The 16,565-nt window shown below is 37.0% G+C and overlaps 2 long non-coding RNA genes across 3 annotated transcripts in view; both read left to right on the top strand.

Annotated features, from left to right (window-relative positions):
• The window catches only part of LOC135221124 (uncharacterized), a 177,500-nt gene that overhangs the window by 128,276 nt on the left and 32,659 nt on the right, over nucleotides 1–16,565 (top strand). The gene's annotated exons all lie outside the window — the stretch shown is intronic.
• Nucleotides 423–15,444, top strand: LOC135221563 (uncharacterized). The gene is made up of 3 exons (XR_010316034.1): nucleotides 423–552; nucleotides 5,623–5,733; nucleotides 15,344–15,444. It is a non-coding gene; the product is annotated as an uncharacterized LOC135221563 (long non-coding RNA).

The following is a 16,565-nucleotide window of genomic DNA, read 5'->3' as shown; positions in this document are numbered from 1 at the left end:
ACGTGAGTCACGTGACTGACATCATCGCAGCAACTTTTCATTCGCCTTTTCCTGTTCGTTTTCTTTATCATTTTGCTACGACGTTGAGTTTATTCATTATCTCATTCGCTATCCTCATCGATACACATAAAAACTTAAATTATTTTCTAATACATTATTAAACGCGGCAACCTTCGTTAGAAAAGTAAATTCTCGTTTGAAAAATACCTTTCGGTCTCGCCAGGAAATGTGGAAAATCGTGCGTTTTAAAAGTATTCCAGCCAATGAGGGAACAGTTCACAAGCATCTTAGCCAAAGCAACGAGGATTACAGCCAATGAGAGAAGGCGTTACTGCTTCTAAAGACGCGTTTGGTGGAGGTCTCTGATTGGTCCAGAGAAGTCCCAGAAAATCTTTTGGTATACCCATGCCATCTGCAGAGGCCATTGTTGTCTGCAGTTAAAAGCATTCTTTCCTTTGATTTTGGTGAAAAATGCTATTCTTGTTACAGAGCTTCTGATCAACAACCAATTCCATTGCTGTTGCCAAGACAGGATTATCTACAGTCATTAATGTAAGTTTTGTAATTTTTTTTTTTTCAAATTTTTGGGTCACATCCACCCATTTCTGTAATATATTTGGTACAGGATTTGGTGAAATAACTTCATCAAAGTGCAAGACGACATTATGGACTGAAAGACCTGTGAATGATGAATGAAATGGCTTTGTCTAAGGAGAACTTATTATTTTTTTTCCTTCTAGACTTTTTTATCATTTTTTTTTTTAGAATACCCCTATCAAGAGTGATCTGTTCCAGTCCTGACCAGAAGTATAATTTCATAAAATCTAGTCCATTTCTTTATCTTTTGTCTATGAAAAGTCTAATATCAAACAGGTTAGCAGTGTCTTCAGGTCATACAAGTTCTTGCTCATTTTTGTGTGGGTAGGGTCACAAAATTCTGTGTGGGAGGGCCAAGTGATTTGTGCCGGTAGGGTCAAAATATTTTGCAAGTAAGGGCAGTGAATTTCGTGTGGTTTGGGTTAAGCACTTGTTTGAAAAGGTCAATAAATATTTTGCCGAAATGTCTGTGAATTATGTGCTTAGGGTCATTAGCTAAATTTTGGGTTAAAAGGACAATGAATTTTGGTTCTAGCGTTCAACGAACTGAATAGGGTCAATGAATTGTCTAGTTAGTGTCGCTGAATTCTCGTAGGTCATAACTGATCATAGGCCAAGTTATTTTAAATGAAAACTGATTGTGACTGCTTGAAGCTGCAGACACGATCACCTGTTAGTATTTAACGAGTTAGGGATTTTTTGGGAATAAAATCTTCGAAATTTTCGTGAAAGTTCTTATACGTGGTTTAATACGTTTTCCCGCAGTGTTAAATTTATACTGGTTGAGACCATTCACCATCGTCACGAATCTCTCTCTCTCTCTCTCTCTCTCTCTCTCTCTCTCTCTCTCTCTTGTAGGTAAACTAGGCCAATTATCCACATCAGAGAATTATAATGGCAGTTTAAACTCTGGGACCACTCTTAAATGCAACTTGGTTTTTAGCCCATTGGGGGTTTGCCACCAAAAGTGTTCCTACTTAGAAAAATATTATGGGTTTGCCACCAAAAGTGTGTCTACTTTAATAGAAATTAACGAATTTCTTGTGCCCTAAACATACGGCTTAAACAGTGCCTCACCTGTTTGAAAATATACAAAGCTCGTATTGTGGTTTTTGAAAGTTTTACATCATTATGAAAACCCCTGGTTTCGTGCAACGTAAAATCACCATACAATCAATCAATCAAGTCCTTTGTATTATAGCCATCATTGATAGAGCAGTACATTTGTATTTGTGTATGATTTTTAGTCTGTAATACATAAGTTGGATTCTAGGTTCAATTCAAGGGCTTTTGCTTGGATGACGAATGTTTCTGATAATAGTTTAGCAGAAAAATGGATAAATCCCTTAGATAGGCACCATTTAATGGCTTAATGAATTAGTTTCAGTTAGGAATATGACATTTTAAGAATATTTTGATTGTCAAACCTTTCCAGATTGTCGCATTTTTAGGGCACAATGGTACCTACGATGTGGGGGTTGTGTATAAGGGTTGTGTTGCTCTAGTGTTTTATATGCAAGTTGTTCTTGCTGAGTAGGTCTAGTTAAGGTACTCTGATCATTCCGTGGTTTTCAGGGTATGGTACCTCGTTTGCCAAACGTTTCATATGCCGAACTTTCCGTTTTTCGAACAAAATTTTCGGGAAAATTTTGTAGTTTGTCGAACAAATGCTCGTACTTCGAACTGACTAATTATCTATACTCTGTTTTTTTTCATCTGTCCCATCCGCCTGTGGTGTTTTTGTATGGCAACACTGCGTCCCGGGCTTTAGATAGTTACATTCAGCTTACATTCAACGATTATAATAATATCCTATTTCGAATATTAACGGTGTAATTCGCATACAGTAAATTATTAAAACACTTTTCAGTTGCAAATGTACACCCAGATATACCTTTTATTTACCTAAAAAACTTAAGCATAGCGTTACTATCTAAAGCCCGGGACGCAGTGTTACCATACAAAAACACCACAGGCAGATGGACAGATGAAAAAAAACAGAGTATAGTTTATACTTGTATTCGACGGCCTATTGGGTCTTATAAATTAAACGTATTAATGTATTTTTTTCATTTACAATGTTTAGTTTAATGATAACAATATTCGACAAAATACATTAAAGTATAAAAAATTTAATATTAAGTTTAGCTTTCATATAACATTTAGCATAAAAAGATGGCTAAAATCATACGTAAAAGCAGCTGACTTGAGACTGAACGAGGGAGCGTTGATATGTTGAGGAGAGAGTTAAAATATTACTGTACGTATGCAAAAGCAATAACAATTCACATAAAAAGGGAATTTCTTAATAAATTTAACGAAGTGATAAAGTATGAAAACAATCAAATGCAAGACAAAAAAGAAAAAAAAAAAGTCCTCAATGAGCCAGTGTTCGGTGCGCCGAGTGAAACGGTCTAGTTGAACAATATTATCAAAATAGTAAATGAAAAAACAAAGCTTTTCACAATGAAATTTAGCACAAATGATTAACAAAATCATTCGTCATTGCGGTGATACACAGTTAACTTGAGGTAGAGGGGGGTAGCGTTTATATTTTTTTTGGAATAATGAATGAATGATTTTAAGTGATATTGTTGAAGAGAGAAGAAGAAGCGGTGAAATCTTTACTATAATGTGACGTAAAAGGAGTACCAATTCACATAAAAATAAAATGTTATTTCACAATAAATTTAACGTAATGATAAAATATGAAAACAATCAAATGCAATGCATAAAAAAAGTCTTAATTGAGCCAGTGCTCGGTGTGCAGAGTGAGACGGTCTAGTAACCAAGGTTTGGAGCAGTGGTTTTCAACCTGTGGGCAGGTTCTGAGGGGACCATGACACGATGGCTATCCAAGGGCAATGTCCTGAACAGAGTTTTTGAACTTAGAGAAGAGCTAAAGATGTTTTTGGATATGCAAGATAAGAAGCCTATTTTTTTCAATAATCCACTTTGGGAACCACGTTTAGCCTATTTAGCCGACATATTTGACCAGCTTAAACTTAATCTAAAGCGTCAGGGTAAGGAAGGACACAACAGTAATTCATTTTGTTGACACATTGCGTGCTTTTGTTGCCAAGATGAAGAACTGGTCTAGGAAAGTTAGCTCTGGTAATTTTTACTATGTTTGAGAAGCTTTGTGAAGTGGCTGAAGGAAGAGAAGAAGAAACAGAATCTTGCCCCCAAAATGAAATAATCAGTCACCTTCATAATTTGTGCCACGAATTTTCCAGGTACTTTCCTGATCTTGAAGAAATAGATATATCATTCGTGAGAAACCTTTTTAATGCAGAACCAGATATTATTCCTGAGTCTGACCAAGATGAATTTCTAGAAATGAAATTTGATTCAAGTATCAAGGATTTTTTTAAAGAAAACATTCTATACAGGAATTCTGGTCACAAGCAAGTGTATCATATCTTAGAGTTGGGAAGCTTGGGCTAAAAGCCCTTCTACCTTTTGCTTCTACTTACCTGTGTGAATCCGGGTTTTCTCCCATACTACAAATAAAAACAAAAAAAACAAGAAATCGCTTGGAGGTGGAGCATGATATGAGATGTGCATTATCTACAACTGTCCCACAAATTGATAAACTTGTAGTTAAAAAGCAAGCACAACCGTCACACTAGCTACCAAATCTATGCAGTATTTTATATGCCAACAATAAAGTACTTTAATTTTTATTTCTATAATTGTTGCACAGTGTAAATTTAGTTTTTATCACAATACAAATAGACAAATTTTATTTACTATAAATGCATGCCAGTGCTTAACTTCATAAAGTAAAAAAGCGGAATTTTAGTCTTTATTTCAATGTCCAAAATTTATTTAGAATACTGTTAAAAATGCAGGCCAGTGCTTATTTTCATAAGTAAAAAAGTATTTTGAGTTATTATTACAATCCATAAAATTTAATTACGCAAATACTGGAAAGTGTTTACTTTCATAAGTGAATACATGTCCTTTGAGGTTTGTTTCCAACATATTATGAGTTATTAACAGTGAATAAAGGGCAACATTTTCTTCCAGTAATGAAAATGTAAACTAATGAAGTGCTCTAAAGAAATAGTTCTGTAAATGATAATGTAAAACTAATAAAAGTGTTCTAAAAAAACTTTAATAAAAATCTATTATTATTTTTTTACACAATTTTGAAGGGCATTGGGCCACGAGTATTTAGGAATGCCAAAAATGGGCCATGGGCACGAAAAGGTTGAAAAACACTGGTCTAGAGAATGATCTTGTCATACGCAGCTTAAAGTCGGGTACAGGATTAAACTCCTAGGTGCGTGACGTCACAATAACCGCAGTCAGGCCCTTAACCTGTAGCAATCCTACCTTTACTTTCTCTTTTATTTTTTAAAATACTTTAAGCTATTCGGTAATTAAATTAATAGTCAGATGTAGGTTCTTCATTCTACTATGTTAAGAAGAATAATCATAAGAGAGATCATTAGAACATTTTCGCCAAATAACATTGACATTATAGAAAACCTACCTTTGCTTTCTTCTTTTTATCAGTTATTAAATACTATTATTTGTTTCCGAAGGAATATAATAGTCAGAATAAAAACTATTTTAATATATTAAATAATCATGAGCGAGTTCTAAAGAATATTCTAAACAATAATATAAATGTCTAAATTACACATTTAACAGATCTCCATAAAATCACATTTTGCACATATATACCTATGTCGCTAATTTTTTCAATCTATGCACAGCTTTTCTGGAACTACTATGTGGTCTATTCAAATTTCGAATTCTAAGAACTGTATGGCATGGAACAAAATATTTAGACTTTTGAAGTTATATATGGATGTGACTGCTAATTATATCCGCTAATTTAATTATCGCTCCTTTAAGGCTGTTAACACTTTTTCCTCCCATGGCAAGAATCAAACATTTTATCCATACATTTCAAATGATCAAGAAAAGTTTTATTAGTTTCCCTTCACTAAAGCTTATGGCACCAATCTTTGTGTCATCTTCCTTTGTTACTTTTGCTCCTAAATATTCCAGTTGTGGAAACTTGCGAGCAACGAACCCGCCAACATATGGCATCTTCCCATGTTTGTTCTTCAACTTCCTGGTCTTTGAAGACATCACTTTGACCATCCTTATTAAATACTGGTAAGTAAAATAAAATTGCTGATATATTGGGTTCTTTCTGAAGGGAATTTCATTCGACAAGTGTGCTGTCTTTTCCTAAAAGGTGGGCTCTGAGACTATGTTTAAATGCAACTGGTGATGGGTGCTGATCGTACGCTCCCATTTGAATTTTGCAACCAAAATAGTGCCTCAACCCAGCCTGATTTAGTCTGTAATTTAGAGTATACGTCATGCCAAATTTTCTTTTTATTTTGTGCCATTTCATCAAGTTAGACAAAGGATAGAGCATTGTACTTTGTTCACTTTCATTTCTCTAGCGGTTCTTATTCATGTCTGAAAGATTTTGTCTTGCATTTACAGGTTTAGTCACGTAAATATTTCTTGATGATTTTCCAGCCCTTCTCTTCAAATATCCTTGGATGCCAATGCTCAAATTTTCTAATCACTACTGTAGATAATGTGTTAATGATATTAATGATATAAGAATAATAGTTTACATTACCAGTGAATTAAGTCGTTAAATATATAGAAAAGTCGTATAATAACAGAATAATAAAAATAGCAATGGTGAAAATCATATTCAGTGCTTACTAACCCAATAATCGTCAATTTCCTTTTTCCATTCAGGGTGTGGCTGCTGCCAAGCCATTTGCTGGGATCTACTTTTGTTCATGGTTGATCATTATTTAGTGTCAATTTACACCCTCACCAATATCGCTGTCTCCTCGTGGACGGCGACACAGCGATATTAGTGAGGGTGGGAAAAAAGTTATCGAAGTCAAACCAACTGTTTCAAATATCTCGTTCAATATTTAAAATTTCCCTCCACATATGACCTAACAAAGCATCAAGAGGAAATCATGAATTGTATTTTCATTTTTATGAAAGTAACTCCACGATGATCATTCGCAGAATAATGAGGTTCATATGAGTTTATGACAACTATGGAGGTAGTTCGAGAATTCACCGGTTGTTAAAGACCCACTTGACAATGGAATTACCCTGTGTAATGTAATTAACCCTCTTACGCCGAAGCCCTAAAAATCAAAACCTCTCCTGTATGCCGGCGCCGGTTTGGAGTGAGTGCGGAAGCGGAAAAAATAATTTTTTCAAAAAATCACAGCGCGCTTATTTTTGAAGATTAAGAGTCATTTTTTGGCTCATTTTTTTCATTGCCTGAAGTTTAGTGTGCAATCATCAGAAATGAAAAATAATATATTATCATATGTAAATAATGCGAGATATGGTAGCGAAAAAAAAAAATTCATATGATAATTGTATTCAAATCACGCTGTGCAAAAAACGGTCAAAGCTAACGAGTTAATTTTTTTTTTCGTTGCATTGTAAACTAAATTACAATCCTTTTGATATATAGTTACATAGTAAAAGAATAAAAGCAACACCGGAAAAATATTATCACACAAAATGATGTACGAATTCGTAACGCGCGGACGTAAAAAGATGTTATTTTCAAAAATTCACCGTAATTCTAAATATTGTTCTAGAGACTCCAATTTGTTTCAAAATTAAGACAAATGATTGAATATTACGATACTGTAAGAGTTTTTAGATTAGAATTGCAGATTTCGACCATTTCGGACGAGTTAAATTTTGACCAAATATCGAAATTTTTATATATATATTTTTTTATATGCACATATTTCAGAGATGGAAAAAGCTACAACCTTCAATTATTTTTTATTGTATTTTTCATGAAATTGCGCACATTTTGATATATGAAACTCTATAAAAGGCTAATATGAAAAGGAGCAAATATTAAGATAATGTGATGTACGTATTTCGGAGACTTGCGGCCGCGAATCGGCGCGCGGAGTGAAGGTACATATATTTTTCAAAAATTCACCATAAATCCACAATACTGTTTTATTAGAGACTCAAATTTGTTTCAAAATAAAGAAAAAATGACGAATATTACTAGGCCGTAAGAGTTTTAGCTTACAATTGCGTTTTTCAACTATTTCGGTAGAGTGAAATTTGACCAAACGTGGTTTTTTTTTTTCTATTTATCGTGATTTATATGCAAATATTTCGAAAAAAGAGAAAGCTACAACCTTCAATCATTTTTAGTTGTATTCTACATGAAATTGCGCACATTTCATATAAAAACTTTATGTAACAGCTAATTTTAAAATGGTGCAAACATTTCGACAATCGCACAAAAAAATTCTGATTTTTTCGGAAGAGTTACCGCGCGAACGTAAGGAAAATGGTTTTTTTTTTTTTTCATAAATTCACCATAAATCGAAATATTGTGCTAGAGACTTCCAAGTCATTGCAAAATGAAGGTAAATGATCGAAGATTACTAGAATATAAGAGTTTTAGCTTACAAATTGCGTTTTTTCGACCATTTCGTAGAGAAAACGTTGACCGAAAAGTTGAAATTTTTGCACTTAACGTTATTTATATGAAAATATTTCAAAAACTGATAAAAGCTACAACCATGGGTTGTTTTTTGTTGTATTGTGCATGAAATTGCGCACATTTCCATATATAAAACTTTATGTAACGGAAAATTTAAAAGGGTGCAAACATTAGGACAATCGCACGAAAAAATTTATCGGAAGAGTTATCGCACGAACGTGAGGAAAAAGTTTTTTCATAAATTCACCATAAATCTAAATATTGTGCTAGAGACGTCCAATTTGTTGCAAAATTAAGGCAATGATTGAATATTACTATAATATAAGAATTTTAGCTTACAATTGCGTTTCTCGACCATTTCTGTAGAGTCAAAGTTGACCAAGGTTGAAATTTTGAACTTATTGTTATTTATATGAAAAATATTCAAAACTGATAAAAGCTACAATCATGCGTATTTTTTAGTTGTATTTTACATGAAATTGCGCACATTTCCATATATAATACTTCATGTAAAGGATAATTTAAAATGGTGCAAAAATTATGTCAAAGTGACGAAATAATTTCCGAGATGTGTCACTGATACTTTTTAGTGCGATAAGAAAGAAATTCGCGCTTGCGCGCCTGCGTAGCGATTGTAAACAAAACAACAAGCTTGATCCGTGAACTCCCAGCATCCCCCCAAGGCGCGTGATACAAAAACAAGTTTTTTTGGCTGTAGCCTATAAGTATTTTTCCGCGAATTTAAAAAAAACAAAAAAAAATTTTTGAGCCGACGTATGATACGTCCAATCGGCATACGGGAGACATTTTGACTCGACGTTTTAATACGTCCAATCGGCGTAAGAGGGTTAAGTGCTTTGTAAGTATTTCACTTTTATTACTAAATATTTATATGTATACAATTAGCAATTTGACCTTGCAACCAGATGCACCTTAAATGGGTAGATACATAGAAAAAGAGCTGGATTGAATTGCTTTTGCTTTCAGTATTCGTCAGGTTTTGATTTTTATATCTTAACATTGAACTTAAATGGCTAAATTTTTTTGCCCCCATTTGAGCTGGTTCTTGGTCATAATCATTGCTAAAAATGTAAACAAACCAAAGCTTTTTGTAATTGATATAAAATTATGAGTTTTTCTTTATTAAAAAATCAGCTGGTTTTCAAAAATAAATGAATTTTATAGCACCTATTCGAAAAACTTTGTAGTAATACACAATTGTCATGTTCAGTGTTTTTCACAACCATAATTTTGTATTAGCCTTTGTTATAGGACTCAAGCAATACTGATTGATGAAGCTATGACTTTTTTTTTTTCTTTTCTTTTTGTCAAATTCCATCCTCGTAAAATTCCTTACAGTGAAAATAAAAAACCACAAGATTACTGAGTATAAATTTCTTACTTGTGAGTATTATTATAGTATTTTACTAAAACTTAAGTACTTTCAGGCCTTAACTGTGGCCCATTCTCAAGGAATATGGATACACTTTACTAGAGAGAAAAATTAGTCTACACCAATGTAGATAACTTACTCAGTGGAGGCACCATTGAAGTCTCCAGGGATATGGTTAACTACTTACTGGAGGCAGCGTTGAAGTCTTCAGGTCACAGATGACCTGGAGACTCCAATACTGCCTCCATGAGTAGTTATCTGTGACTGGTAGACCTTGACTTCAATGCTGCCTCCACTAAGTAGCTATCTGTGACCATGGAGACTCAATGCTGCTGCCTCCACTAAGTAGTTATCTGTGACCTGGAGACTCCAATGCTGCCTCCACTAAGTAGCTATCTACATCCCAATGACCCTGAGACTTCAATGCTGCCTCCACTAAGTAGTTATCTGTGACTGGCAGACTCCAATGCTGCCTCCACTAAGTAGCGGATATAACTATACTGGAGACTCCAATGCTGCCTCCACTAAGTAGCTATCTACATCCCTGGAGACTTCAATGCTGCCTCCATAAGTAGCTATCTATCCATCCCTGGCAGACTTCAATGCTGCTCCACTAAGTAGATATCTACATCCCTGGAGACTCCAATGCTGCCTCCACTAAGTAGATATCTACATCCCTGGAGACTCCAATGCTGCCTCCACTAAGTAGATATCTACATCCCTGGAGACTTCAATGCTGCCTCCACTAAGTAGCTATCTACATCTGGAGACTCAACCTGCTGTCCTCCACTAAGTAGCTATCTACATAACACTGGAGACTCCAATGCTGCCTCCACTAATAGTAGTCTAGCTAACATCCTGGAGACTTCAATGCTGTGCGGTCCACTAAGTAGCTATCTACATCCCTGGAGACTCCAATGCTGCCTCCACTAAGTAGATATCTACATCCCTGGAGACTTCAATGCTGCCTCCACTAAGTAGTTATCTACATCCCTGGAGACTCCAATGCTGCCTCCACTAAGTAGATATCTACATCCCTGGAGACAACCAGCTGCCTCCACTAAGTAGTTATCTGTGACCTGGAGACTTCTATGCTGCCTCCACTGAGTAGTTATCTACATCCCTGGAGACTTCAATGCTGCCTCCACTAAGTAGTTATCTGTGACCTGGAGACTCCAATGCTGCCTCCACTAAGTAGTTATCTGACCGGAGACTCCAATGCTGCCTCACTAAGTATTATCTGTGACCTGGAGACTTCAATGCTGCCTCCACTAAGTAGCATCTATCCTAGACTTCAATGCTGCCTCACTAAGTAGCTCTACATCCTGGAACTCATGCTGCCTCCACTAAGTAGCTATCTACATCCCTGGAGACTCCAATGCTGCTCCACTTAAGTAGTTATCTACATCCTTGGAGACTTCAATGCTGCCTCCACTAAGTAGATATCTACATCCCTGGAGACTCCAATGCTGCCTCCACTAAGTAGTATCTACTCCCTGGAGACTTCAATGCTCCTGCACTAAGTAGCCATCTACATCACTGGAGGACTCCAATGCTGCCTCCACTTAAGTAGCTATCTACATCCCTGGAGACACCAATGCTGCTCCACTAAGTAGTTATCGTGATCTAATCTTCCACTGAGACTGAATGGCCTGCCTCCACTAAGTAGCTATCTACATCCTGGAGACACCAATGCTGCCACCTAGTGTTATCTGGTTGACTGAGATACTCCCAATGCTGCCTCCACTAAGTAGTTATCTGTGGACCTGGAGACTCCAGCTGCCTCCACTAAGTCTATACATCCCTGGAGATTTCAATTGCTGCCTCCACTAAGTAGTTATCTACATCCCTGGAGACTTCAATGCGCCTCCACAGTAGTTATCTGTGACCGGTCAAGAGACTCCAAGCTTCATGCCTCCTACTAAGTATTATCTGTGACCTGGAGACTCAATGCGGCCTGCCTCCACTAAGTAGGCTATCTACAATCCCTGGGAGACTTCAAATGGCTTGTCCACTAATTAATTATCTACTCCCTGGAACTTCAATGCTGGGCCTCCATCAGTAGTTTCTGTGACCTGGAGACTCCAATGTGGCCTTACTAATAGTTATCTACATCCCTGGAGACTTCTATGCTCCCTCCACTAAGTAGTTATCTGTGACCTGGAGACTTCAATGCTGCCTCCACTAAATAGTTATGTGTGACCTGGAGACTCCAATGCTGCCTCCACTGAGTAGTTATCTGTGACCTGGTGACTTTAATGCTGCCTCCACTAAGTAGTTATCTACATCCCTGGAGACTTCAATGCTGCCTCCATAAGTAGTTATCTGTGACCTGGAGACTCCAATGCTGCCTCCACTAAGTAGTTATCTGTGACCTGGAGACTCCAATGTTGCCTCCACTGAGTAGTTATCTGTGACCTGGAGACTTCAATGCTGCCTCCACTAATTAGTTATCTGTGACCTGGAGACTCCAATGCTGCCTCCACTCAGTAGATATCTACATCTATGGAGACTTCAATGCTGCCTCCATAAGTAGTTATCTGTGACCTGGATACTTCAATGCTGCCTCCACTAAGTAGTTATCTGTGACCTAGAGACTTCAATGCTGCCTCCACTAAGTAGTTATCTACATCCCTGGAGACTTCAATGCTTCCTCCACTAAATAGATATCTACATCCCTGGAGACCTTCAACTGCTGCCTCCATAAGTAGTTTATCTGTGACCTGGAAGACTTCAATGCTGCCTCCACGAGTAGTTTATCTGTGACCTGGAGACTCCAATGCCTGCCTCCACTAAGTAGTTTATCTACATCCATGGAGACTTCAATGCTGCCTCCACTAAGTAGTTATCTGTGACCTGGAGACTTCAATGCATGCCTGCCTCCAATGAGTAGTTATCTGTGACCTGGAGACTCCAATGCTGCCTCCACTAAGTAGTTTATTCTACATCCATGGAGACTTCAATGCTGCCTCCACTAAGTAGTTATCTGTGACCTGGAGACTTCAATGCTGCCTCCACTGAGTAAAGTAGCTATCTACATCCCTGGAGACTCCAATGGCTGCCTCCTCTGAGTATTTATCTGTGGACCTGGAGACTCCAATGCTGCCTCCACTAAGTAGTTATCTACATCCATGGAGACTTCAATGCTGCCTCCACTGAGTAGTTATCTGTGACCTGAGCCATTCAATGCTGCCTCCCACTGAGTAGTTATCTGTGACCTGGAGACTTCAATGCTGCCTCCCACTAAGTAGATATCTACATCCCTGGAGACTTCATGCTGCCTCCACTAAGTAGTTATCTGTGACCTGGAGACTTCATGCTTGCCTCCACTGAGTAGTTATCTGTGACCTAGAGACTTCAATGCTGCCTCCACTAAGTAGAATATCTACATCCCTGGAGACTTCAATGCTGCTCCACTAAGTAGTTATCTGTGACCTGGAGACTTCAATGCTGCCTCCACTGAGTAAAGTAGCTATTCTACATCCCTGGAGACTTCAATGCTGCCTCCAACTAAGTAGATATCTACATCCCTGGAGACTCCAATGCTGCCTCCATTAAGTAGTTATCTGTGACCTGGAGACTTCTATGCTGCCTCCACAATAAGATATTACATCCCTGGAGACTCATGCGCCTCCAACAGTAGTTACTGTGACCTGGAGACTTCCAATGCTGCCTCCACTAAGTAGTTATCTACAATCCCCGGAGAACTCAAGCTTGCCTACCTAATAATTTATCTGTGACCTGGAGCTTCCCAATGCGGCCTCCAACTAAGTACGTTGTCCTACCATCCCTGGAAGAGTCTATGCTGCCTCCACTCAAGTAGATATCATCCCTGGAGACTTCCAATGCTGCCTCCATAAGTAAGTTAATCGTGACCTGGGACTCCAATGCTGCCTCCACTGAGTAGATCTACAATCCCTGAGACTTATGCCTCCCTCCACTAAGTAGTTTATCTGTGGACCTGGAGACTTCAATGGCGGCCTCCCATAAGTAGCTTACTACATCCCTGAGGACCAAATGCTGCCTCCAACTCAAGTAGATTATCTTGGACCCTGGAGACTTCTATGCTGCCTCCATAAGTAGATTATCTGTGACCCTGGAGACTCCAATGCTGCCTCCACTCAGTAGTTCTCTTGGACCTGAGACTTCCAATCTGCCTCCACTAAGTAGTTATCTACATCCCTGGAGACTTCTATGCTCCCTCCATAAGTAGTTATCTGAATGATCCTGGAGATTCAATGCTGTTCCCACCTAATAGCTATCTACATCCCTGAGACTCCAATGCTGCCTCCCACTCAGTATTTATCGTTGACCTGGAGACTTCTAGCTGCCTCCACCTAAAGTAGTTCTACATCCCGGAACTCCAATGCTGCCATCCAATCAGTTTATCTGTGACCTAGGAGACTAATGCTGCTCCACTAAGTAGTTATCTACATCCCTGGAGACTTTCCCCCTCCAACTAAGTAGTTATCTGTTACTGGAGACCTTCATGCTGCCTCCAACTAAAATAGTGTGACCTGGTCCCAATGCTGCTCCACTAAGTTCTCATCCTACATCCCTGGAGACTCCAATGCTGTCTCCTTAAGAGGTAGAATCTGTGACCTGGAGACTCCCAATGTAGTGTAGATAACTACTTAGTGGAGGCAGCATTAAAGTCTCCAGGTCACAGAAAACTACTTAGTGGATGGAGCATTGAAGTCTCCAGAGATGTAGATAACTACTTCGTGGAGGCAGCATTGGAGTCTCCAGTTACAGACAAACTACTTATGGAGGCAGCATTGAAGTCTCCATGGATGTAGATAACTATTAGTGGAGGCAGCACTGGAGTTCTCCAGGTCACAGATAACTACTCAGTGTAGGCAGCATTGATTGCCAGAGTGCTCTTCTTGCGCCTAACTCTAGATATCCAGTTGACAGGGCATTAATAATTTGTAAGAACTTGGGTATGCAATTGAAGACCACGGTATCATTTTTGTCAAGCTTTTCTGGGTACCATCTCACGTTGGTATTCATTTGAATGAGATATGCCGATAGTTTGGCAAAGGATCCTACAAACAAGAATAATATTGATACAGAAAGCACAATGACTCTGAGCAGAATAAAGAATGGGAAGCAGCTAAATTAGTGAAATCGACAATGGTAGCGTCAGTGTGAGTGAGACACTGTGTCCGAAAACAACAATATTGTATATGAAAGGCCATATCCAAACGAAATACTTTGATAATGAGGTTAATGTTGGGATATATATATTCTTGGGTATACATTGATGATGAAAACTCTTAAATGTAAATTGTGGTGAGTTACGGAAACCTACTTTACAACATTATGTTGTGGAATGTAATAATAATCAGTTTCGTAACCCCAGAATAGATGATGTAACAAATCTAATATGTTATTTCCTGAAAATGATGTATGTTCCAAAATGTAAAGAAATTTCCTAATTTATTTTGGAATAAATAATTGTGAGCCATTTGCCTGTCCTTTGATATAATTTTGTATAACTTTATTTTTTTTATCTCAACACACTTCTTTTAATATAACGTTTGCTTCTGTTATATTTGTTTTGTATGACTTTTGCCTATTGTAATTTTGCTATAGTATATTATCAACATATGATTTGTATAAAATTTGCATTATAGCTTGACATTTGTGTTTGTATAAATTGGGTTAAAATTCTTCTCATGTAAAATATTTTCATTACTTGTTTTTTTTTATTTACGTATTTTATTTTAAACTTTTTGAATTTGAATTGAATTTAAACTTTATAAATAACAAAAACTATTAGCTTTTTTTTAAAAGAATGTTTTTTAAAAATGAAAATAAATAAGAGAATTAAGTTTTTTGTTATATTTCAGGTAAACGAAATCATCACGAGAAGTCATCCTGAAGTTTGGTCCATCGACAAATACTCTCGAGGAATTAACTAAAGGCTAAGTAATGAGTTTTAAGTCAAGGTTAATGTTGTAGATAACATATGTTTGGTTTTAAAATTTACAAAAATATTACCATTCTTAGCTTCCTTTAGTGTTGAAACACCTCTTACTCGTATGAGCTTCATTTATGGGGTGGCTGGTGGGTAGATTTTGAAAGAATTTGATATGGAGTGTTAAAGATTTCAGTTATTAAATCGGTTTTCAATTTCTCTTTAGGCCTAGTGTTATTAGGATTGATAATGATACTTGTATATAAAAAATATGGGAACTAAAGTAGCTCGTACTAGGGTTGGTGTAAGAAAAGAAAGGAACTGAAGTAGCTCGTACTAGGGTTGGTATAAGAAAAGAATGGGACTAAAGTAGCTCGTACTATATAGGGTTGATAATAGAAAAAGAAGGGAAGTAAAGTAGCTCGTACTATGGTTAATATGAAATCCTAAAGCTGTAGTCTAAATCACTAGTAGTCGACCAGAAGCTCCTTTGCACAACTGTCATTTCAGCAGAGATAAGGGAATCAAGTATGAAAGCTTGTACAATCTGAAGGTCTGTTATATATTATCAAAATAGCTTTGTAACTTGCAATCTCGCTCTCATGACCTTCAATAACTGGAAAATTATCCTTCTGTTGGTCTCTCAACTTGGGACATAAAAAGTTCCGTTTATTTGCCTTAAAAAAATAAGTGTTAAACTTTGAGACTTCATAATGTTTTTTTTCCATATTTGTTGTAGCCATTTCCACAATTGGTCTACTTTTTCATCCTTTCTACCAATGTTCCCACATTTATCGTGGTTATTTTCTTTGATTCTGTTGCCTGGTACTAGGTACCATTCAACCCTGAATTATTATTATTATTATTAAATTAAAAAATCTGGTACTGTCATCTTAAATCAAAGAGCCCGTGTGATCTCAAAGGTCATTCACTCGTTTCGAGTTACATAACCAACAGGTTGAACTTTAATGACCTAACTAATTGCGTTAATCAACTTTTTCCGATGTGTTGCGAAAGTAGTTAATGTGTTAGATATTGTGCCAGACTGTTTAAGTGTTTATCTAGTTTTCGTATATCAAACTTAAACCTCTCTGTTGCTTTTATTTGTCTAGGTAGTTTGTTAGTTTTGGGGTCTGTCTAATCCGTTGACAGGA

The sequence above is a fragment of the Macrobrachium nipponense genome, chromosome 2 (assembly GCF_015104395.2).
Source record: "Macrobrachium nipponense isolate FS-2020 chromosome 2, ASM1510439v2, whole genome shotgun sequence".
NCBI classification, from domain to species: domain Eukaryota; kingdom Metazoa; phylum Arthropoda; class Malacostraca; order Decapoda; family Palaemonidae; genus Macrobrachium; species Macrobrachium nipponense.
Note: the sequence above shows the minus strand (reverse complement) of the source record. Positions and strands in the feature narration are given on the sequence as shown.